Source organism: Amblyraja radiata, chromosome 17 (genome assembly GCF_010909765.2).
Source record: "Amblyraja radiata isolate CabotCenter1 chromosome 17, sAmbRad1.1.pri, whole genome shotgun sequence".
Classification (NCBI taxonomy): Eukaryota; Metazoa; Chordata; class Chondrichthyes; order Rajiformes; family Rajidae; genus Amblyraja; species Amblyraja radiata.
The window spans coordinates 37,578,033-37,602,522 of record NC_045972.1 but is presented as its reverse complement, the minus strand read 5'-3'; the positions used below and the strand labels follow the sequence as shown (position 1 = coordinate 37,602,522).

The 24,490-nt window shown below is 44.1% G+C and overlaps 1 protein-coding gene across 4 annotated transcripts in view; it reads right to left on the bottom strand.

Annotated features, from left to right (window-relative positions):
* The window catches only part of cpne2 (copine 2), a 170,105-nt gene that overhangs the window by 71,837 nt on the left and 73,778 nt on the right, over positions 1–24,490 (bottom strand). The gene's annotated exons all lie outside the window — the stretch shown is intronic.

The window sequence follows — 24,490 nt, the reverse complement described above, 5'->3', positions numbered from 1 at the left end:
AGAGGCCAATTAACCAATAACTTGCCATCTTTGGAATGTGGAAGGAAACCAGGTCACCTGGAGAAAACCCACGTGACCACAGAGAGAATGTGGGAACTCCACACTCACAGCTCTTGAGGACAGGATTGAACCCTAGCAGGGTCTCTAGCACTGTGAGGCAGCAGCTCTACCAGCTGCACCACTGTGCCACCCTTCTAATGCTTCCTGGATGTTTGCTCTAGCTGAGTCTCTTGACTCGGCAACATTTGTTCAGCATTGGAGTCTTCTTCCCAGGAATTAAGTACATTTGTAGAACCTCCTTTATCATTCATGGGGACTATATGTCCATCCCCGCCCACCACCTCAAACTTTCTAGGAACTTCATCCCCAACAACACCGCTGATCTCAGGGTGCAGTTAAAGCTTAGCCAGTTGCTCTAGAGTATCTCTCACGCACAAGGCTATTAATTTGCTAGTCAGCAGCAAAATAACATCCATCAAATCAACATCCTGGTGGTTTCTTCTAACAGGCTGGGGTCTTAGAAACTGCCATCTAGAGACATGCCCTTCTAATTGATGATAGACACAAAATGCAGGAGTAGCTCAGCAGGACAGGCAGCATCTCTGGATAGAAGGAATGGGTGACATGCAAAAAAGTAATGACGATAAAGGAAAGGCTATTGTTAGCTGTTTGTAGGGTGAAGATGAGAAGCGAGTGCGATTTGGGTGGGGGAGGGATAGAGGGAGTGCCGGGGCTACCTGAAGTGAGAGAAATCAATATTCATACCACTGGGCTGGAAGCTGCCCAAGGGAAATATGAGATGCTGTTCCTCCAATTTGCGTTTAGCCTCACTGACAATGGAGGAGACGTAAGACAGAAAGGTCTGTGTAGGAATGGGAAGGAGAATTAAAGTGGTGTAGGATGCTGCCTATCCCGCTGAGTTACTCCAGCATTTTGTGTCTATCTTCAGATTAAACCAGCATCTGCAGTTTCTTCCTACACACTTCTAATTGATCTCAGGATCTTCATTGGAGCAATTAAGCTGTAATTAACTGGGTTCTCACAACATTTGGATACGTGGCTTCAAAGAACCCTGCTTGTTACATATCGGCCAATCTTAGCAGTTGAAATGTGGCACAGTCCTTCTTAAATATTGCAAGCTCTAATCTATTGCTTTACAGCACCACGGGAGATTTGAAAATAACTTAAACCTGACAGAAAGCTTAAGAATATGTCGATCAATCATAGTTCATTGTAATGACTATTGCAATGGATTATGAAGGTTTAGATTCATTAAGGTCACAACATTTCTGGCACAACTGAAATTGAAAAAGAATTGTCGTAAAATATGTGTTCCATTTCACATATACCAGAAAATGTTACTAGAAGCAAAGTAATTGAAAACAAATTAGATTGGAAATAACAGGCCCTCAGTCAAGTCTGATCTGGACACAGGAATCCGCCAAGATTCCTGGAAGAAGGCAGACTGAAGAGAGAAGGAAAATATTCTGGAGCAAATTTAGACAATGATTATTTTGTAGAATGATTATGCAAGAAGCTGCAGTACAAAATAAGAGCTTATTGCTCAAGAGGGTTTTGCTGCCATATGTCCCAAAGCAGAACAATGAAATTCTTACTTGCAGAATCAGGGGCAGCCTCACAGCACCTGGTTTCGATCCTGACAACAATAGACAATAGGTGTAGGAGTAGGCCATTCAGCCCTTCGAGTCAGCACTGCCATTCAATGTGATCATGGCTGATCATCCCCAATCAGTACCCCGTTCCTGCCTTCTCCCCATATCCCCTGACTCCTCTATTTTTAAGAGCCATATCTAACTCTCTCTTGAAAGCATTCAGAGAACCTGCTTCCACCGCCCTCTGAGGCAGAGAATTCCACAGACTCACCACTCTCTGTGAGAAAAAGTGTTTCCTCGTCTCCGTTCTAAATGGCTTAATCCTTATTCTTAAACGGTGGCTCCTAGTTCTGGACTCCCCCAACATCGGGAACATGTTTCCTGCCTCTAGCGTGTCCAAACCCTTAACAATCTTATATCTTTCAATGAGATACCCTTTCATCCTTCTAAACTCCAGGTTCTCAATTCTCTCGGATGCTGTCTGTGTGAAGTTTGTACGTTCTACCTGTGGCCATGTGGGTTTTCTCCAGGTGCTGTGGACACTCCAAATACGTACAGTTTTGAAGGTTAATTGGCTTCGGTAAATTGTGAAATTGTCCCTGGTGTGTAGGACAGTGTTAGTGTGGGCGGTGATCATTGGTTGGCGTGGACTCGGTGGGCCGGAGGGCCTGTTTCTGCGCTGTATCTCTAAAGCCTAAATCAGCACAACACACTGCAAGCCGAGTACTCAACGCTGACCCGAACTTTATTTCTTATATATTCCCCCATATCAATATGCTTATCTAACTTTACTTTAAACAAAGTCCAATCAGCTGCAATTGCTACTCGAGGCAGAGCAACCCCTGTTGTATAATTGGGCCCCGAGTGAAAAGATTTCTTCAAAGCACTTAGTTCATTTTGCTAATGAGAGTGCTGTGCCACAAACCAGCCCTTCGTTAAATCATCTATTGCCTTTCCGCTGACCGGTGAGCATGCAATAAAAACGTTTCACTGTACCTAGGTATACGTGACAATAAACTCAACTCAAATCCACGTTCTGCCAGCGCATCCTAAACAGCTGGTGCCCTGCATTCCTCCTCCCCTAAAAACAAATAATGTATTTATAATATATGCCGTAAATACAATTTGAATAGGTCTTTCTCTCCCATCATATATTATTGTATGATGTGTCTCATATACTACTCATATTTCCACTTTAAACAAAGCACAGATGGAGTGTTTGCGGGGCTCTTGCACTGGGCTCAGCCTCACCGTGTATAGAGGCAGCAAGACTCTAGACTGTGGTCCTTCCCCTTTGCGGAGGCTACACTGAGCTGCAGTTTGCGCGCACGCCTGCAGGTTGGGATGTGCCAGTTGGCAGCATTCGCTGAGAGACATCTCCTCACTGTGGAAAACCAACATGTTCCCCGGCAGACCAAAGTGCATCTTTCACCCAGTTGATGCCCTTTCCAGCAGCAGTTGACGCTTGTGTCAGGATGTGTCCCAAGGAACAACCAATCCTGTGTTATGCAGCTGCTCAGGGAGAACCGCAACGAGGACCACTGCTTCCCTTCCAAACCCCCACGCCAAATGCCCAGTCTACAATGAGGTGTGTAATTGACTCACCTGCAATAGTCATATCAGTGTGAGGTGGGACTGAGGTCCCAAATGTGCATGAAGATTTGACTACAAGGCCCCTTCTCACCACTGGCCAAGTGAAATCTAGGTACCTGTGCCTTCATTGTCTGGAAATAGACACAAAAAGCTGGAGCAACTCAGTGGGTCAGACAGTATCGGTGGAGAAAAGGAATGGGTCACGTTTCGGGTGTCCGAAGAAGGGCCTCGACCCAAAATGTCACCAATTCCTTTTCTCCAGAGATGCTGTCTAACCTGTTGAGTTACTCCAGCTTTTTGTGTCCATCTTTGGTTTAAACCAGCATCTGCCGTTTATTCCTATATCTTAATTGCCTTGGTTCTTTTCTGCAGAGTTCCGTGCAAATTCTTAACTGCTTCTGCACTAGTTCTCATTGTTGTTGGAAGCAACCTCTTTGATGAAGAGTTTGGTCACTGTCCCTAATAACTCTTCCCAATGGCTCAGTGCATTTCTCGACTTATTCCACTCATCCAAAACATTCTGCCACCTTTCACTATTTTCGGTGCATTTTATAGATTAAAGTTGTCGTTGTCGAACAGGAGATTTATTTAGTTAGATTTACCAGCCTCCTATGCTGTGGAAATGTCTCTCTTCCTGGGTTATGCAAAGTAAGCTGGGATAAACTTTAAAAAAATATAGCAAAGGTGATTACCAAAGTGCTATTGTGGTAAAATGCAGCAAATACCGGTTGTCAAGGCAACAAGTTACAGATGAAAGAATCAGAGCTCCAATCACTCTGGATTCAGTGGGACTAACATAACAGAAGGTCTGGAGACAGCTCTGAAATGCACAATATTTTTTTGCCTGCATATAAGTACCTGGTTTTAGAAAGCCGCTTGTGTAGAAACCTGTAATAAAGAATAAAACTTACTGCAGGATTGCTGGTGCTATTTTTTATTGATTGCCAGATCTTGGCCATGATTCAGAGATATGAATCTCCTTCTTCCCAGACTGAATAGTTTTTTGTTCCAGCAGAGTCAAAATATTAGCACAGGGGATGAGAAAAGCTTTTCTGCTTTGAAGCTCCATTTCAATCGAAGCACCCAAGAACAAACTGCTCCACCTCCAGAGTTAACCTTGCTCTGATTAGCAGCCACCAAATGATTTTAGTCATAAACAGTTTAAGAAGGAACTGCAGATGCTGGAAAATCGAAAGTACACAAAAATGCTGGAGAAACTCAGCGGGTGCAGCAGCATCTATGGTGCAAAGGAAATAGGCAACGTTTCGGGCCGAAACCCTTCTGGCAACCCAGTCTGAGGAAGGGTATCGGCCTGAAACGTTGCCTATTTCCTTTGCTCCATAGATGTTGCTGCACCCGCTGAGTTTCTCCAGCATTTTTGTGTACCTTAGTCATAAACAGACTTGAACTATGCCAATGGCTTAGGCACTGCTGCCTCTCCATAGGCTGTGGCAGGTAAGACTTGTCTCAGGCACAGGAAATAGCTGTTGAGAAAGTGTGGCCTTGGGCCTCATGCACCAGCGAGATGTCAACTCGAAGGAATGTTTCAAAAGTTATTTTATTATCATGTGTACCAAGGTAGAGTAACATTTTTCCACATAGATCAGTAAGATTATTGCCAACGCAAAAATCAATCCCAGATTAAGTATCAAATGCATTGAGACCATATGCAAGAGTCGCTGGGTTTAGGCATTATTTTCAAAGCCCCAGCTGCAGTTGGCCATGAATGCCCGTTGCAGATGTTGCTTCCATCCGGATGGCCAATGAATTGTCGCTCCCTCTCTCGCCCGGCCTTCCGGCCTTCAGTCATCGTGCCGCGGGGTCACCTCCCTCAGCTGACCTTGAGTGAGCGACCCGGTTCTCCTCTGTCCAGTATCCGCCGTCGTTGCAGACTCCCTCTACCTTGCGGTTCCCGGTCTGCGGAGGTGAGCTGGAGTTCTACAGCGGGTGAGGTAGGCCTGCTGCCTGCTGGGATACGGCAACGGCCCGCCGTCCTTCGGAAGCTTCTGCCGCGCGGCGCCCTTCGAGAGCTTCAGTGCCCCGGTAACAAAGCACCCTGAGGAGACCCGACCAGCGCCCCAGCCGGGCTTGTGTGGGTCTTGCACTTTTTTAAAATCTGCACTTTCTCTGTTGCTGTAAAATTATATTTTGCACTCGATTTGTTTACTCTTCTGCAGTACCTGATGGACTATTGAATGGTATGGTTTGCCTGGATAGTACACAGATAGAGATTTTCACTGTATCTCTGTATTCGTGACAGTAATAAACCAAAAGCAATAAAAACTTGGCTTCATGCTTCTATATCAGCAGTAAGTTTCAGAGTTACCGTTTACTTTCATAGTCTTTTATCTACAATTAGACGAGGGTGACCACTGAGAGGTGTGTAAACAAAATTTATTTGGGCCTGAATCCAATCTTTGCCTATTCTTCACTCTCACCAAAGTGTTCAATTTTAGTACAGGCCCTTTAATCTGGACACAATTACGAGAGCGCACTCCCATCCCACCCCCCCCCCCCTCACACCCCTAGAAGTTCCCCCAAAAATGTAGCACTTAGGCTGGGCGAGGCGGCCGATCTCAACCTCATTAGGACTTCCGCGGCTGATCAGCGGTTTGAATGTCCCCCCTGCAGCTATGGCTCTTTAAGTCTAGCCCGGCTGGAGCCAGCAGATCCGTTCCCATAGCTGACCTCTAAGGCCAACTTTGCGGGTCAGTATCTCAGCGGCCATGGTGGGCCATTGGACTCCTCAAATGCCGTGACCTCCATTGATCTGGCAATACGGATAATCCAGAAAGTCTCTGGAATCAAGAAAATTGGTAGTTGACCTGGACTTCACTGCCATCCTGACGGTGAACAATCACAGAAATCAAACTCAGCGTGCTTCTGATCTCTCAGTCTTTTTAAAACCTAATGGGTCTGTAAATGCCAGAATGTTGCAGGGGAGTAGAAAATCAAGAGACTCCTGAGAGACTCCTTTAGCACCCAAGTGGTGTAGTATTTCTAAAGCAGGTAATTACTTAGAAGGTTAAACATATATATATTTGAAGCAATCGCCACTTCAGTTAGAGACAGGGGAAAAAATAAGGGACCAGCCTAATGTTGACCAATGTGATCTAGGATCATTCTGACCCTGAATGATTGTTGTTTTATTTCTGGATGAGACAAACATTGCGAGCAATAAAAAATCTCAAGAAAATATTATGTCATTTTTACGCTTCCATTCTGCTAAGTGACTTTTAGATAACTGGAAATGAAAGCTGCAAAAATAGGAAAGGAAGCACTTATCAGGATTGCAATCTCAAATTCACAATATAAAGAAGAATAAATAACAAATAGCATGCCGATCATAAGAAAATAACCTCGATTGATTCTCTCCCAATGTTTTTTATTGCAAAAGGCCAGCATTCAATGAGAACAGAAAGGATTAGTTCAAAGCACCAGCATCGTCCGACAAATCATCTTATCTCAATTGTATCTGAATACAAGCTCGTTGCAGTGAATAGACACTCACTTGATGTCAAAAATATATTTGGTATCAGACTAGGCATGTAACTACACAGGAATAATACAAAATGTGCAACAGAATGTAAGAATCGGTGCTGTCACCACATAGATACACCAGCCATTCCGTACGCCTTATGGCTTCATTGTTGCCATATTATGTACTGCGGAGTTATTGAACATATTATGTACTGCGGAGTTATTGAACATATTTAGCCCAGTCCATAAATGAACCAGGCAACGTAGAATTCAGTCCAGGAAAGACCCTCATTCGATTCCCGGCCTTTGTCAAATTAGTTATTCATATCCCAGGGGTTTAAATGGTCTCAATTATCCTCTGGTGGACATCTGCATTTAATTACAATACAATGAATTCTGCTGGAAACTGTCCTATGTGCTCAATGGATATCCTCTTCGCCCCTCTCCCATCAGGCAAGAGGCACAGAAGTTTGAAAAAGTAAGCCTCCAGATTCAGGGATAGTTTCTTCCCAGCTGTTATCAGGCAACTGAACGGTGCTCTCATCGGCTAGTGTGTGGTCCTGACCTGTCATCTACGGCATTGGAGATCTTTGAACTATCTATAATCAGATTATATTGGACATTATCTTGCACTAAATGCTGTGCCCTTTATTTTTGATCAGTGCACTATAGGCGGCTTGATTGCAATAATGTATAGTCTTTTCTTTGACTGGAATGCAAACAAAATCTTTTCACTGTATCTCGGTACACATGACAATAATGAACTAAACTAAGGAGCAAGTTGAGGCACAACAAACCTCAACCTCAAGTGGTTCAAGTATAACCACTTGACATGGTACAGAAAAACAGTGGAGGCAGTGATAGAGGCCCAAAGTGAGCTCAGGCCTGCGGCTGCGGCTGATATGGTTCTCACCACTTACATTGCCCTTGCAATGGACATCCAAGGACATCCTCCAAACCATCAGTTAAAGAGTTGCTTCCTAGAATATACGATGCGTTACATCAGGTAAACCTCAGTCATCTTGGTTTTTTTTTACACAGACTCTTTTCACTGCCCTATATAATTTATCTATCATTTATGTTTTAATGTGTGGTCTGAGTGTATGTGCCTGTGATGCGGCTGCAAGAATGATTTTTATTATACTTGTACCTCACCGACATGTGTAAATGACAATAAACTCAACTTAAATTGCAAAAGGATGTTTATTTGTCTTCACTCTGCTGTCTTTCATTTGTTCTGCATTTGTCTTCCTTGAGTACCGAGAAACCTCTGAATAGGAATGCCAAGCTGTACTCCTACACAGACTTTATGGACCCCTTGCATACCCCCTCCTGTTTATGTGTTCTACCGACCTCTGTCGCTTCATTTTGGTGGATCTTGGAGCACACGCACCACCTTTTCCTTGGTAAATTGCTGTTATAACACAGCATCATAGTATGGAGAACAAAATGGAGCTAGGGTAAATGAGTGTTGAATGGTTGACATTAACTTGGGGAGGCTGAAGGGTTTGTCACCATTTTGTATAATTCCACATGACTCTGTGTTGGTACAATGGTGTTGCAGGCAGCTTTAAGGGCTGGACCCCAAGATCACAGCTGCCTGGCTAAGTGCTACCAGCTGGTTGACATTGCTGTGGGATGGATCATTAGTAAAGTGTGCCATTACATAATTAAACACAATCATAATGTTTAATACAGGTGGTATGAGAAGATTACTTCTTAACTGGTAATTTAGTCTCATTGCAGCCAAATCCCAGTAGACAAATGCTCATGTTATAGAATTTAAAGGTCATCTTAAAGGGGAGGAGAGGGATGGAGAAGTTCGTGACATTTTGGATATTTTAAAGCATAATGTCTTGGAAGCTCAACCAAGAATTATTGCCATTGAAATGATCAAGAGGCCAACACACGTTCTAGACATCTCTAGGAGATTCCAGAGAAAGGGATCAATGAGAGCATGCAGGGAATGAAGATCATTCATATTGGTGTATAAACACAGGGTAGTTTAGATTTTAATTGGAACAATGTCTTAATATTGACCACTGGTTTGCCTAGAAATAGGATTACTTTTTTTTTTAAATGCAATGAGTATTCATAAATGTAATTCAAAATGAGCCATTCTCTGAATGTTGCACTGTTTTTGCTCTAAGACCAGAAGGGAAACTGGGCCCAGGCAACACCTGCTGTTAGATGGTGCGTACACAGGACCTATAGACAGACCACTCATGTTGTGAGGCTTCTCACAGTTGCCATGACGTTTCCTTCTGAGTTAAACCAGAAATAAGGAAATACTAGCAGGGCGAGTTCATTCAACCCCTCAAGCCTGCCCAGCCATTCACAAGTTCATAAGTCATAGGAGCAGAATTAGGCCATTCAGCCCAACGAATCTACTCCGTCATTCTATCACGACTGATCTCTCCTTTGCCTCTCAACCCTATTCTCCTGCCTTCTCCCCATAACCCTTAATACCCTTACTAATCAAGAATCTCTCAATCTCCACTTTAAAAATACCCAATGACTTGGTCTCCACAGCCGTCTGTGGCAATGAGTTTCACAAATTCACCAACCTCTGACTAATGACATTCCTCATTTCCCTTCTAATGGGTATGTCCTTTATCATGGATGAGCTTGTTCCTTAGCTACATTTTCCTGACCCATACCCACTTCCTTTGATTCCTCAATTATCCAGAAATCTGTCCATCCCAGTCCTGAACACAATCAGTGACTGTGTCTGCACAGTTCTCCATGCCATAGAATTCCATGGATTCACCAAGCTGTGAATGAAGAGATTTGTCTTCATTTCAGTCCTAAATGGCCAACCCATTACTTTGGATCTCCGGCTCCTGATTCCAGGAACTTGGGAAGAGGGAACCTAACTCAGCTAAGTTATCCGTCAAAATGGGTACCTACTAGGCTCTCCTTTGTTTCCCTACTTTCAGCGTCTACACCAAGATCAGTCTCTTGTGGTGTAATACATTTGTAACAGTTCTGTGTAGATCTCTTGAGGTTACTACCAAGCAGAGAGACATTAAAAAAAACCATCTCACTCGTCTGGCTTTGTATTGCAGGAAACGTTATTCCCTTATCATATATCTATACACTGTAAATGGATTGATTGTAATCATGTATTGTCTTTCTGTTGACCAGTTAACACGCAACAAAAGGCATTTCACTTTACCTCGGTACACATGGCAATAAACTGAAATGCCTCCCCGATAGCTGTGTTCCATGAAGAGGCAGGCTCGAGGAAGGCTGAGCCACTGGGGCAGCCCCGAGACCACCAGTGCCACCACGTGGTAAAGACTGGGCTGCCAGGAAGAAACCCTAGACACCCAGCACCTCTACATGCTAACTCTGAGTGGTCAGTGCAAGCCTGATATGCCAGAACATCTTCTTGCCAACAGACAATGAAGGACTGTGCCCACACAGGCAAAGACTGGCCACCACAATAATCCCGAGACCGTTAGCGCCGCCTCTTCATGCCCAAAGCTGAGCCGTCAGAAGGAAACCCGAGATCGTCAGCGCCCCCTTTGGAGGCAAGGCTGAACTGCAGGAAGAAGCCTGATTGCCACACTTCCTCCATTCGAAGACAAGTTCAAGTTCAAGTTACATTTATTGTCACATGCACCAATTGGTACAATGAGATTTAAGTTAAGACCATGACTAAGCTGCCGGGGCAAGCCCGAGATCTCCAACATTATCACACATGTGCTTTCATGGTGAGGGGCAGTGCCCCATATGGTCTTGGACTGCCTTGCCGCTGTAAATAAAATATATCACATGAGTTCACCCTACTGCGAGTGTGGGTGTGCTCACTGTTGAATCCCCTACGCAACAGTTCAAAGTGTGGACCCACATGTGGATATAGAGAGAAAAGCGTTCTCATACAAATGATATGATACACTAGCCTTGTTCTAATGCCAATGGACTCAAACCTTGCCTATCATTTTATACCATGGGAAAGAAACATAGATTAAATGGAAGTAGAGGCAAGTGAGGTGGGCAGAAGCAAAGCAAATGGAAAATGGTTGGAGACAGCTGTGGAGGCCAAGTCAACGGATCTTTTTAAGGCAGAGATAGATACAGTCTTGATTAGTACGGGTGTCGGGGGTTATGGGGAGAAGGCAGGAGAATGGGGTTGAGAGGGTACGATAGATCAGCTGTGATTGAATGGTGGAGTAGACTTGATGGGCCAAATGGCCTAATTCTGTTCCATGAAATAGAGTGAAGAAAAAAAAAAGAAAAAAAAAGAATAAAAAATTACTATGGGAAGCGAAGACTGTGAGGGCAATGATAATAATAATAAATTTTATATTTAATGGGCGCCTTTCATACAAAATCTCAAGGACACCTTACATTTTAAACATATAATCAGAATAAAATAAGTAATAAAGACATCACAGAGACACAAATTAAAAACAGAATTCAATCCAAAAACAGAAAATCAAAAACACAGTGTGAAGAGGGAGCAGCGGCAACCAAATCGCGCCAGCGTCCACTCTCTCTTCACGGCAGCCATCTTGGTATGATGAATGAGAAGACCATCTGCAAGTTAGGAACAGTAGAGTGGTGCGGCTACTATATTGCTCATCAAATTCATGCACTGTGACAGTACGAAACAGCACCAGAAAAAAATAGCAACAAAAACTTACTGAGATGCTGACTTGGTTTGGCTCAGGTCATCTATTTTGCTATAAATAACTGATTGTTTACTGTAATTTTCTGTTTAACACTGACATCCCACTGTGTCGGATCTGGAGACAAAATTCCATGTAATGCCTCTAGCCTGCCAAGATGCCTTCAGGTAACTGTAATTCAAGGCTCACATTTCAGGAATGGAAGCGGAATCATTTATCGAGATCACTTGCTCCAACACCTTGTCCTGAAAGGAAAGTTCTTCAGCAGATGTCAGCAAGTAATAGATTTTTTACAATGCATTGATTGTCAAATGCACATTTTTTTTCTCAGCTTGGCATAGGGCAGAGGATTCAGTGCTTCTATTGTACAAAGACTAGGATCTATCAGCACAGTAAGTACATAGCAAACCATTTCACACAATCCCATCACCATAGAAACCGCCTTATCTTCCTCTATCTCTTGCTACTCAAATTTATAAGAATACAAGCTCTCGTATGAATACAAGCTCCTGTATGAATTCAAGACGATAGATGGATGGACTGCTAAATGCCAAATATATCCCTATTATTCAAGGACATATTTATATAAAGCAACATCAGAAATGCAAAAAATGCAGATAAATATAGCTTTTGTTAGCGACCTATTTCTTATTTCCATATTACATTTGCATTGTTTTTCTTCTGTTAAGTGCATTCACATTTTGTTTTTGTTATTTATTATTTCCTCAGTACTTCCTCTATATGCTATCATCTCCTTCATTGCTTGCTGCCCTTTGCTCCCCTGGACGTTCAATACAATGACTTGTACACATGCCTGTTGATCACTTGGAGCCATTACAATGCTGTAACACACTCCTTAAACTGTGATAGTCGGCTTTGGCACCTACCCACGTGCCAAGTTGTCTACCCCTTGACCAATCGCTGTTCTGCAATGTGCAGTAAAATGACTTGGAAGTGATATACTCTTGGCACAGCAACAGTGTTCCTTGTTTACTACCCTCCTGTTCCCTTTAATATATAAGGTTTCGGGAAAAGTAAGAATGACCAGAGTCGTATTGAGGTCTGCTGGAACAGTGGGTTTGAGCTCTCAATCCCAATCCCGTCATTTGTCATTCAACTGCCTTTCTTGTTAAAATTGTAAGTTATGAGCTTCAACCCTGGATCACTTTTACGAGGATGTTGCCAGGACTCGAGGGACTGAGCTTATAGGGGGGAAATTGAGCAGGCTAGGACTCTATTCCTTGGAGCGCATTAGGATGAGGGGTGATCTTATACAGGTGTACGAAATCATGAGAGAAATAGATTGGATAGAGGCACACAGGCTCTTGCCCAGAGTAGGGGAAAAGATTTTTACACAATGGGTGGCGGATGTATGGAATGAGCTGCCAGAGGAGGTACTGATGCTATCACAACATTTTAGAAACGTTTAGACAGGTTAGGGCAGGTTTAGGCGGATATGGGCTCAATGCTGGTAGGTGGGACTACTGTAGATGGGACATGTTGGTCGGTGAGGGCACATTAGCCCATGTCTGCATTGACCACCAAGCAGCCATTTATACTTTAATCCTATTTTATGCTCACCAGATTCCCATCAACTCCACCCATGATTTTACCACTCGCCCACACACCAGTGGGCAATTTGCAGTGGCCAAATCATCTTCCAATCTGCATATCTTTGGTATGTGGGAGGAAACCAGGGCACCTGGAGGAAACCCATTTGGTCACAGGGAGAACATGCAAACTCCACACAGACAGCACCGGAAGTCAGGAATGAACCTGTGTCACTGGAGGTGTTGTATTTGATCTAAAAGCTGCGCCACTGTGCCCCTCTCTTGTACACTATAAACCACTTGAGGAAGTTGTGATATATGCCATACAAATGCAAGTTTTATTTTTCTTTCTTTTCCTGCTAGCAACACTTGCAAGTTTGCAGATGACACAAAGCTGGGTGGCAATGTGAACTGTGAAGTGGATGGTAGGAGGTTGCAGGGTGACCTGGACAGGTTGAGTGAGTGGGCAGACGCGTGGCAGATGCAGTATAATATAGATAAATGTGAGGTTATCCACTTTGGCTGCAAAAACAAGGGGGCAGATTATTATCTCAATGGGGTTAGGTTAGGTAAGGGGGAGGTGCAGCGAGACCTAGGCATCCTTGTACACCGGTCACTGAAAGTTGGCTTACAGGTACAGCAGGCAGTGAAGAAAGCTAATGGAATGTTGGCCTTCATAACAAGAGGATTTCAGTATAGGAGTAAAGAGGTTCTTCTGCAGTTGTATAGAGGGAGGAGCGACCTTCGTGTGGTGAGTTAAAAAACCCATCGCGGGGCTTGTCTGAACAGAGGCCCGGGAGCCGTTACAGAGGGAGGAGCGACCTTCGTGTGGTGAGTTAAAAAACCCATCGCGGGGCTTGTTTCAACAGAGGCCCAGGAGCCGTTACAGAGGGAGGAGCGACCTTTGTGTGGTGAGTTAAAAAACCCATCGCGGGGCTTGTTTCAACAGAGGCCCAGGAGCCGTTACAGAGGGAGGAGCGACCTTCGTGTGGTGAGTTAAAAAACCCATCGCGGGGCTTGTTTCAACAGAGGCCCAGGAGCCGTTACAGAGGGAGGAACGACCTTCGTGTGGTGAGTTAAAAAACCCATCGCGGGGCTTGTCTCAACAGAGGCCCAGGAGCCGTTACAGAGGGAGGACTATCAAAATCTGCAACGTTCCATTCGCAGATCACACTTCAAATTAAGGGGGCTGGTGGAAGCCTCTGATTGGTCGAACGGACTAGAGGAAGCAGCCGTTACAGGACTAGAGGAAGCAGCTGATTGGCTTGTATCCCGGGTAAGGCTTTATTGTATTCAGTTTAAGGGGAGAATGAGGGCCAGGGCAGTTTACTGTTCTGGATGTCAGATGTGGGAGGTCATGGAGTCTGAGTGCCCTCCAGACGTCCACATCTGCGCCAGGTGCGTCGAGATGGGGCTCCTAAGGGACCGTGTTAGGAACCTGGAACAGCAACTCGATGACCTCTGTCTGCTCAAGGAGAGCGAGGAGGTCATAAATAGGAGTTACAGGGAGGTGGTCACTCCAAGACCACGGGAGACAGAAAACTGGGGCACAGTTAGGAAGGGCAACGGGCAGAGGCAGGGACTGGTGAGTACCCCGGTGGCTGTACACCTTGAAAATAAGTACTCATGTTTGAGTAAGGGTGGGGGAGACAGCCTACCTGGGGGCAGCGACAGCGGCCGGGCCTCTGGCATAAAGACCGGTCCTGTTGCTCAGAAGGGTAAGGAAAAGAAGAAGAGGAGGGCAATTGTAATAGGGGACTCTATAGTCAGGGGGTCGGATAGGCGATTCGGTGGACGCAGACAAGAGACCCGGATGGTAGTTTGCCTCCCTGGTACCAGGGTCAGGGATGTGTCTGAACGGGTCCAAGAAATCCTGAAATGGGAGGGAGAGGAGCCTGAAGTTGTGGTACATATAGGTACCAACGACATAGGTAAAAAAAGAGAAGAGGTCCTGAAAGAAGAATTTAGGGAGTTAGGTAGAGAGTTAAGGAGAAGGACTGCAAAGGTAAAAATCTCAGGATTACTGCCTGTGCCACGCGACAGTGAGAGTAGGAATGGAGCGAGGTGGAGGATAAATGAGTGGATGAGGGACTGGTGCAGTGGGTATGGATTCAAGTTTCTGGATCATTGGGACCTCTTTTGGGGAAGGTGCGACCTGTACAGAAAGGACGGGTTGCACTTGAACTCGAGGGGGACCAATATCCTGGCGGGGAGATTTGCAAAGGCTACTGGGGAGACTTTAAACTAGTATGGTTGGGGGGAGGGACTCAAATTGGGAAAGCTAGCAGTCAGTGTGTGAGGCAGGAGGCAGAGAATGGTAGCACTCTGACCCAAAATGTAGGGGAGAGAGAAGAAAAAGACAATAAACAGAGAATAAGAGAGGGTGGGTTTCTTAAATGTGTATATTTTAATGCTAGGAGCATTGTAAGAAAGGTGGATGAAATTAGAGCCTGGATTGACACCTGGAAGTATGATGTTGTGGCGATCAGTGAAACATGGTTGCAGGAGGGCTGTGATTGGAAACTAAATATTCCAGGATTTTGTTGCTTCAGGTGTGATAGAATTGGAGGGGCAAGAGGTGGAGGTGTTGCATTGCTTATCAGGGAAGATATTACAGCAGTGCTTTGGCAGGATAGATTAGAGGGCTCTTCTAGGGAGGCTATTTGGGTGGAACTGAGAAATGGGAAAGGGGTAGCAACACTTATAGGGGTGTATTATAGACCGCCAAATGGGGAGCGAGAATTGGAAGAGCAAATATGTAAGGAGATTGCAGATATTAGTAGTAAGCACAAGGTAGTGATTGTGGGAGATTTCAATTTTCCACACATAGACTGGGAAACACATTCTGTAAATGGGCTGGATGGGTTGGAGTTTGTAAAATGTGTCAGGATAGTTTTTTGCAGCAATACATAGAAGTACCTACTAGAGAAGGGGCGGTGCTGGACCTCCTGTTAGGAAATGAGACGGGTCAGGTGGCAGAGGTATGCATTGGGGAACAGTTCGGGACCAGTGATCACAATACCATTAGTTTCAATATAATTATGGAGAGGGTCAGAACTGGACCTAGGGTTGAGATTTTTGATTGGAGAAAGGCTAACTTTGAGGAGATGCGAAAGGATTTAAAAGGAGTAAATTGGGACATTTTGTTTTATGGGAAAGATGTGGAAGAGAAATGGAGTACATTTAAAGGGGAAATTTTAAGAGTACAGAATCTTTATGTCCCTGTTCGGTTGAAAGGAAATAGTAAAAATCGGAAAGAGCCATGGTTTTCAAGGGAAATTGGACACTTGGTTTGGAAAAAGAGGGAGATCTACAATAATTATAGGCAGCATGGAGTAAATGAGGTGCTTGAGGAGTATAAAGAAAGTAAAAAGAATCTTAAGAAAGAAATTAGAAAAGCTAAAAGAAGATATGAGGTTGCTTTGGCAAGTAAGGTGAAAGTAAACCCAAAGGGTTTCTACAGCTATATTAATAGCAAAAGGATAACGAGGGATAAAATTGGTCCATTAGAGAGTCAGAGTGGACAGCTATCTGCAGAGCCAAAAGAGATGGGGGAGATATTGAACAATTTCTTTTCTTCGGTATTCACCAAGGAGAAGGATATTGAATTATGTGAGGTAAGGGAAACAAGTAGAGTAGCTATGGAAACTATGAGATTCAAAGAAGAGGAAGTACTGACACTTTTGAGAAATATAAAAGTGGATAAGTCTCCAGGTCCGGACAGGATATTCCCTAGGACATTGAGGGAAGTTAGTGTAGAAATAGCAGGGGCTATGACAGAAATATTTCAAATGTCATTAGAAACGGGAATAGTGCCGGAGGATTGGCGTACTGCGCATGTTGTTCCATTGTTTAAAAAGGGGTCTAAGAGTAAACCTAGCAATTATAGACCTGTTAGTTTGACGTCAGTGGTGGGCAAATTAATGGAAAGGATACTTAGAGATAATATATATAAGCATCTGGATAAACAGGGTCAGATTAGGAACAGTCAACATGGATTTGTGCCTGGAAGGTCATGTTTGACTAATCTTCTTGAATTTTTTGAAGAGGTTACTCGGGAAATTGATGAGGGTAAAGCAGTGGATGTTGTATATATGGACTTCAGTAAGGCCTTTGACAAGGTTCCTCATGGAAGGTTGGTTAAGAAGGTTCAATGGTTGGGTATTAATGGTGGAGTAGCAAGATGGATTCAACAGTGGCTGAATGGGAGATGCCAGAGAGTAATGGTGGATGGTTGTTTGTCAGGTTGGAGGCCAGTGACTAGTGGGGTGCCACAGGGATCTGTGTTGGGTCCACTGTTGTTTGTCATGTACATCAATGATCTGGATGATGGTGTGGTAAATTGGATTAGTAAGTATGCAGATGATACTAAGATAGGTGGGGTTGTGGATAATGAAGTAGTTTTCAAAGTCTACAGAGAGATTTATGCCAGTTGGAAGAGTGGACTGAAAGATGGCAGATGGAGTTTAATGCTGATAAGTGTGAGGTGCTACATCTCGGCAGGACAAATCAAAATAGGACGTACATGGTAAATGGTAGGGAATTGAAGAATAGGACGTACATGGTAAATGGTAGGGAATTGAAGAATGCAGGTGAACAGAGGGATCTGGGAATAACTGTGCACAGTTCCCTGAAAGTGGAATCTCATGTAGATAGGGTGGTAAAGAAAGCTTTTGGTGTGCTGGCCTTTATAAATCAGAGCATTGAGTATAGAAGTTGGGATGTAATGTTAAAATTGTACAAGGCATTGGTGAGGCCAATTCTGTAGTATGGGGTACAATTTTGGTCGCCTAATTATAGGAAGGATGTCAACAAAATAGAGAGTGTACAGAGGAGATTTACTAGAATGTTGCCTGGGTTTCAGCAACTAAGTTACAGAGAAAGGTTGAACAAGTTAGGGCTTTATTCTTTGGAGCGCAGAAGGTTAAGGGGGGACTTGATAGAGGTCTTTAAAATGATGAGAGGGATAGACAGAGTTGACGTGGATAAGCTTTTCCCACTGAGAGTAGGGAAGATTCAAACAAGGGGACATGACTTGAGAATTAAGGGACAGAAGTTTAGGGGTAACATGAGGAGGAACTTCTTTACTCAGAGAGTGGTGGCTGTGTGGAATGAGCTTCCAGTGAAGGTGGTGGAGGCAGGTTCGTTTTTATCATTTAAAAATAAATTGGATAGTTATATGGACGGGAAAGGAATGGAGGGTTATGGTCTGAGCGCAGGTATATGGGACTAGGGGAGAATACGTGTTCGGCACGGACTAGAAGGGTCGAGATGGCCTGTTTCCGTGCTGTAATTGTTATATGGTTATATGGTTTATATGGTATAGGGCTCTGGTGAGACCACATCTGGAGTATTGTGTAGAGTACTGGTCTCCTAATTTGAGGAAGGACATCCTTGTGATTGAGGCAGTGCAGCGTAGGTTCACGAGATTGATCCCTGGGATGGCGGGAATGTCATATGAGGAAAGATTGAAAAGACTAGGCTTGTATTCACTGGAGTTTAGAAGGATGAGGGGAGATCTTATAGAAACATATAAAATTATAAAAGGACTGGACAAGCTGGATGCAGGAAAAATATTAGAATAAAGGGGAGGTCATTTAAGACTGAGGTGAGAAAAAACTTTTTCACCCAGAGAGTTGTGAATTTATGGAATTCCCTGCCACAGAGGGCAGTGGAGGCCAAGTCATTGGATGGATTTAAGAGAGTTAGATAGAGCTCTAGGGGTTAGTGGAGTCAAGGGATATGGGGAGAAGGCAGGTACGGGTTATTGATAGGGAATGATCAGCCATGATCACAATGAATGGCAGTGCTGGCTCGAAGGGCCGAATGGCCTCCTCCTGCACCTATTTTCTATGTTTCTATGTTTCTATGTCTATCTGCAGCAGAAACCAGTCTAGGAAGGAAAAAGTAATCATTCAAAATTACACACTAAAAAGAAACATGTAAAATTGTCCAGAAGCCTTCAGGCGTGTAATATTGTTTGCTCATTATAAGAGATGTTGCCTTCACTGGAAGACAAATTAAATGATGTATGCAGTGTCTCGGAAAACATGCTACACGTTATGCCTCTAAGTGAATTAATGTTGTTTAATGGATCACAGCAGTAATTTGAATGAAATTGATCCGAATGAAATTGCTCCAATTCTCATTTCTCCGTTGCTAAATGCAAGACGTATGCAAAATACAAGGATGAGCGAAGAAAGATAGGCCTTGGGCAACAGAGCAACGGTATTATTAATCTGTTGCAGCAGACTGAATCTTGCCAACTGTGACACACAATGGTTTTCATCCTGATATATTTATTATGGTGCTGGAAAAACTCAAGCCCATCAGCCAAGAAGAGTGGAGTTACAAACAGACAAAACACTTTCGCTGTTGAACTTCCTTTCTCAATGGCAAAACAAAAATATTAGTTTGGGTATATCATTCCAGCAGACATTGGGGAAGAATTTCAACTGATGTTTAGCCCCTTGTGTACATGAGATAAGCCTGAGCATTCCTCACCATATTCTGCCATGTTCCAGCTGGTCGGTTAAGAGATTGTCTTCGGTTCCCTGAATTTTTACAGAGGTCTTTAGACATTCAATGCCTAAGTTAGCACCATAGCTTGTGTACAAACCAGATTTTGAAAGGACTAATGCTTGTCCTTAAAGGAGCTGTTTGAGGCTTTAAGAAAGTATCAGATTTTATTCTTGTAGCCCAAGGTGGGGAGAACATTGGAATGGAGGGATAGACACAATGGTGTAACACAGTGGGTCAGGCAACATCCCTGGAGATAAATGGTGACGTTTAAGGTTGGGACCTTTCTTCAAACCCGACCCAAAACGTCACATATCATTTTTCTCCAGATATGGAGCCTGAGCCACTGAGTTACTCCAGCACTTTGGGTCTATCTTCGGTATAAACCAGCATCGGCAGTCCCTTGTTCTTTTTAGTCTGCAGGGTGCAGGAAATTGAGAGGTGCCCAATAGTGTGTGTTTGAGGTCTGCCTTGTTTCAGAACTTGTTTCAGAACAAACGGTGACCACGACCACAACTGGCGTGTGAGCTGTGTGTGGTATCAACGTGTTGACTTCCCCGAACATTGACCTTTGGTTATAGCATGCCAAGGACTCTGTGCGAGCATGTTCACTCGACATTTGCAGTTGTGTTGAGCTGCTTGGAGGCTGGCAATGCTCCAGGAACCTACAGCAATACTATAACCTGGCACTCTGCCTGTGAAGTAGGAGCCCAAGGCAGACGGTTTCGCCTTTGATTGTGTGAGGAAAGGCCATGTTTCATTGAAGTTTACAGCAGCAGCAAAAGTCACTTTCATTATTGAATACTCAGCACCACACATGCATTCCTCTCCAACACCAAATCTAAGGCTTCAGTCCAAATATGAATTAATTGAGGAGCGTTATTTTGACAATGGATAATTTTAATATCCAAACGATCTAATAATCATCATCCAATATTAACCCAGCAGCAAAACAATTATAGTTTCACGTTCTGAAAGATAAGGGTTGAGAAATTAAACTAAAAACATGCTTCTTTAAAAAAATATGCGACCGAATTGGAGATTAAAATGATTGGGGGCTGACAGCTCACTTCACACTTAATGAAACCTTGGTTGCATGCCCATCATCTGCATTGGTCTCAGCACACAGGGCCATGGGCACTACTGTTGTGATTCTTATATACACACATGTAAACTAGAGGGGAAAAGCAGCGAGTGGAAAGAGTGGGAGCAGAAACAGGAGGTTGAAAGCCTGGCTGTCCAGACTTAAGAACAGCTTTTTCACCATGGCTGTTAGATTCCTGAACTAACGACCTCTTCCATCGCTCCATAGATGCTGCTGCACCCACTGAGTTTCTCCAGCATTTTTGTGGACCTCTTTCACATTCCCTTCTTGGAGATATTGCCACACACTTAGCTCGACCTCATTTGGTTACAGGTATAATGTTATTGCACTTCAATTTGTGTTTACACTACCTCAGAATGCACTACAATCTTTCCGCCATTCTGTTGTTTTGCATTTGATGTTGTATTTATATCTATCATTAACATGTATACTGCTTACTCCATGAGCAACAAGGAGTTTCATTGCTCCCTGATGTATATGACAATAAACTAAACTAATTTCAAGCTCTACCCATTCTGATGTTTGCTGTTTCCATTCACAGTGCTTTACTCATGGCTTGCTGGGAGATCGCAGTTGATTCCTATGTTAACAACCTGTAGATTCAGCAGTTCATTATAATGTGTGGGTCTGCGTGGAACGCCACTCAGTGAGAGAGTCTGGGGCAGAGATGGTATCATCATGGGCAGGATGGAAGAGGTAGTGAGCTGATATCCCCCTTTCCAGACCACTTTTCTCCTTTCCCTCAAGGAAAGTGTCTAAAGCTTATTTTCCCATAGGATGGCACAATGGCAGAGCTGCTGCCTTACCGCCCTAGGCACCCAGGTTCGATCCTGACATCCGGTACCGTCTGTGTGGAATTTACACGTTCTCCCTGTGACCGTAGGGGTTTCCTCCAGGTACTACAGTGTCCTTCCACATCCCAATATTGTGCGGGCTTGTGTCGGTTAATTTGCGGGGAGAAGAAAGGAAGAGGCAGAGGCAGTAGGACTGGGAAGGGGAGGGGAAGGAGGGAGAAAGCAAGGACTACCTGAAATTGGAGAAGTCAATGTTCATATCGAAATTGACTTCTCCAATTTCAGGTAGTCCTTGCTTTCTCCCTCCTTCCCCTCCCCTTCCAAGCTCTCCCACAGCCCACTGTCTCCGCCTCTTCCTTTCTTCTTCCGGCCCCCCCACCCCCACATCAGTCTGAAGAAAGGTCTTGACCTGAAACGTCACCTATTCCTTCGCTCCATAGATGCTGCCTTACCCGCTGATTTTCTCCAGCATTTTTGTCTACCTTCGATTTTTCCAGCATCAATAAGATCACTTTTCATTTTCCAAAGAATATGGATCTAATTTTTCAGCTGCTTGTGGTGGGATAACCCTCGATTCCCAGGTATTAGAATCATAGAGTCATACAGCCTGGAAACAGACCCTTTGTCCCTCTTATCCACGCCGACTAACATGTCACATCTACACTAGTCCCACCTACCTGCATTTGGCCCATCTATATATAACTAAAAGCCTCATCTTGACCACTTCCTGCCTGCGCTGTAGATTGATTTTAGAAAAAACGCATATATCGCCATGATTTTTGGCCATCTTACTCACAGTCAACCTCCGCTGAGGCAGCCCTGAGGATTTTTCCGATCGATGAAAAAAAAAAAGTTATGAATGTTTAAAAAATCTCGAGATCAGCTGATTTGTTCTCTCGCCTGTCAATCACCATGATGAAGGTAACGCCCCTTCCGGTGGGCCAGGAGTATAAATCCCAAAAGGTATGAAATTGCATTCAAATGTGGTGGCCAGCACTCTGCTTGAAATGGTATGAAATTGCATTTGAATTTAGTGGACTGCACTCTGTTTGAAATGGTATGAAATTGCATTTGAATTTGGTGGCCTGCACTCTGCTTGAAATGGTATGAAAGTGCATTTGGATTTGGTGGCCTGCACTCTGCTTGAAATGGTATGAAATTGCATTTGAATTTAGTGGACTGCACTCTGCTTGAAATTGTATGAAATTGCATTTGAATTTAGTGGACTGCACTCTGCTTGAAATGGTATGAAATTGCATTTGAATTTGGTAGCCTGCACTCTGCTTGAAATGGTATGAAATTGAATTTGGATTTGGTGGCCTGCACTCTGCTTGAAATGGTATTTCAAGGAATAGCCGTGAGTGAACTGCCAGCCCACCAGCCCTGAGTGACTGAGCTGCCAGCCCACCAAACCTGAGTGGCTGAGCTGCCAGCCCACCAGGCCTGAGTGACTGAGCTGCCAGCCCAAGAATCCATTTGGCCCACAATGCCCATACTAGCCCTCTGGAAACCAGTCCCTTTGGCCCACAACACCCATACTAGCACTTCAGACCCCTCCCTCCCACTGGCCACCAATATTGGAATTGGTGGAGAGGTGGAATATTGCGTTGGGGTCCAGCCCCCCCCCCCCCCCCCATGTGAACATGTGACCCAACGGGAAGGTAGTTGAGGCCAGTTCATTGGCTATATTTAAGAGGGAGTTAGATGTGGCCCTTGTGGCTAAAGGGATCAGGGGGTATGGAGAGAAGGCAGGGATGGGATACTGAGTTGGATGATCAGCCATGATCATATCGAATGGCGGTGCAGGCTCGAAGGGCCGAATGACCTACTCCTGCACCTATTTTCTGTTTCTATCACCCCTTGTCCTCCAGCGCTTCAAATAATAAAGTCCGAGCTTGTTCAACTTCTCCCTATTGCTAAGGTCCTATGAGTACAGTGACTGTCTCCAATCCCACTATATCATTTCTAAAAAAAGGAAACCAAAACTCTGCACCATTTAAATGAGGAAACAAAAAAAATCTGTTTGGCTCTCCACAGATGCTGCCTGACCCATCACAATTCGCAACTGTTAGTGTTTTTACATCAGACTGTCGGCATCTGTAGCGTTCTGCTCTCTGGAAGAATTTGGTGCTCGGGTTGTATGAGGAGAAACTGGAAGAGCCTCGTGTGAAACATAACAACTAGAAGATGTGGATCGAGCGGTCTTATAAGCTTCACACCCGATCTGTTTATGGTAAGTGCATCACGACAGTCACCATGGTAACATGCTTGTGAGGAAGTCTACAGTAATTTGCAAAAAAAGTGCAGCTTCTGCAATCATTAGTTATGAACACAGCCGTCTTTATTGAATGATGCCACCAGTCATGGATTTCTAATGAGACTTGGCATCAGATCGAGAGCTATAAAAAGAAGGAAACTGCAAAGAATGTTTTCAGTCTAACAGCTTCATAAAGAGGCAGGAACTCCCACAGCTTACAAAGGGACAACTACAGAAATACATGTTACATTCGGACTTGTGGCAGCTTGTTATTTTACTCTTCAACTGAACTAATGATAGCCGATATTCACATTGTTCTGCAGCAATGTAGCTTTACTTCTATAATAAATTTGGGAAGGAGTTTGGACAGTGCCAAGAGGCCATAGCACGACATCTGCCCTCAGTTCTGTGATAATCGGCTTAGATCTATTTGAAACTCAGCGAAGGTTTTATTTGACATGCCACCATTTACTGAGATTTGAATACTGTTATATTGGGATATTTCCTGACAGATCAATGCTGCCTTTTGTTGTCCTAAGTGTGTGGTCATGTGTCTTACCTTGAGAGCAAGTCAAATGGGCAGCACGTTGGCGCAGCGGTAGAGTTGCTGCCTTGCAGCGCCAGAGACCCGGGTTCGATCCTGACTATGGGTGCTGCCTATACAGAGTTTGCACGTTCTCCCCGTGACCAGTGTAGGTTATCCCACGCTCCATAGGTTAATCATAAGATCATAAGTGATAGCAGCATAATTAGGCCATTCAGACCATCATGTTTGCTCCACCATTCAATCATGGCTGATCCATCTCTCCCTCTTAACCTCATTCTCCTGCCTCATCCCCATAACCCCTGTTGGCTTGAATTGGCTTGGTAAGATTGTAAATCGTCCCGAGTGTGTACAATAGTGCTAGTGTACAGGGTGATCGCTGGTCGGCACAGACTCAG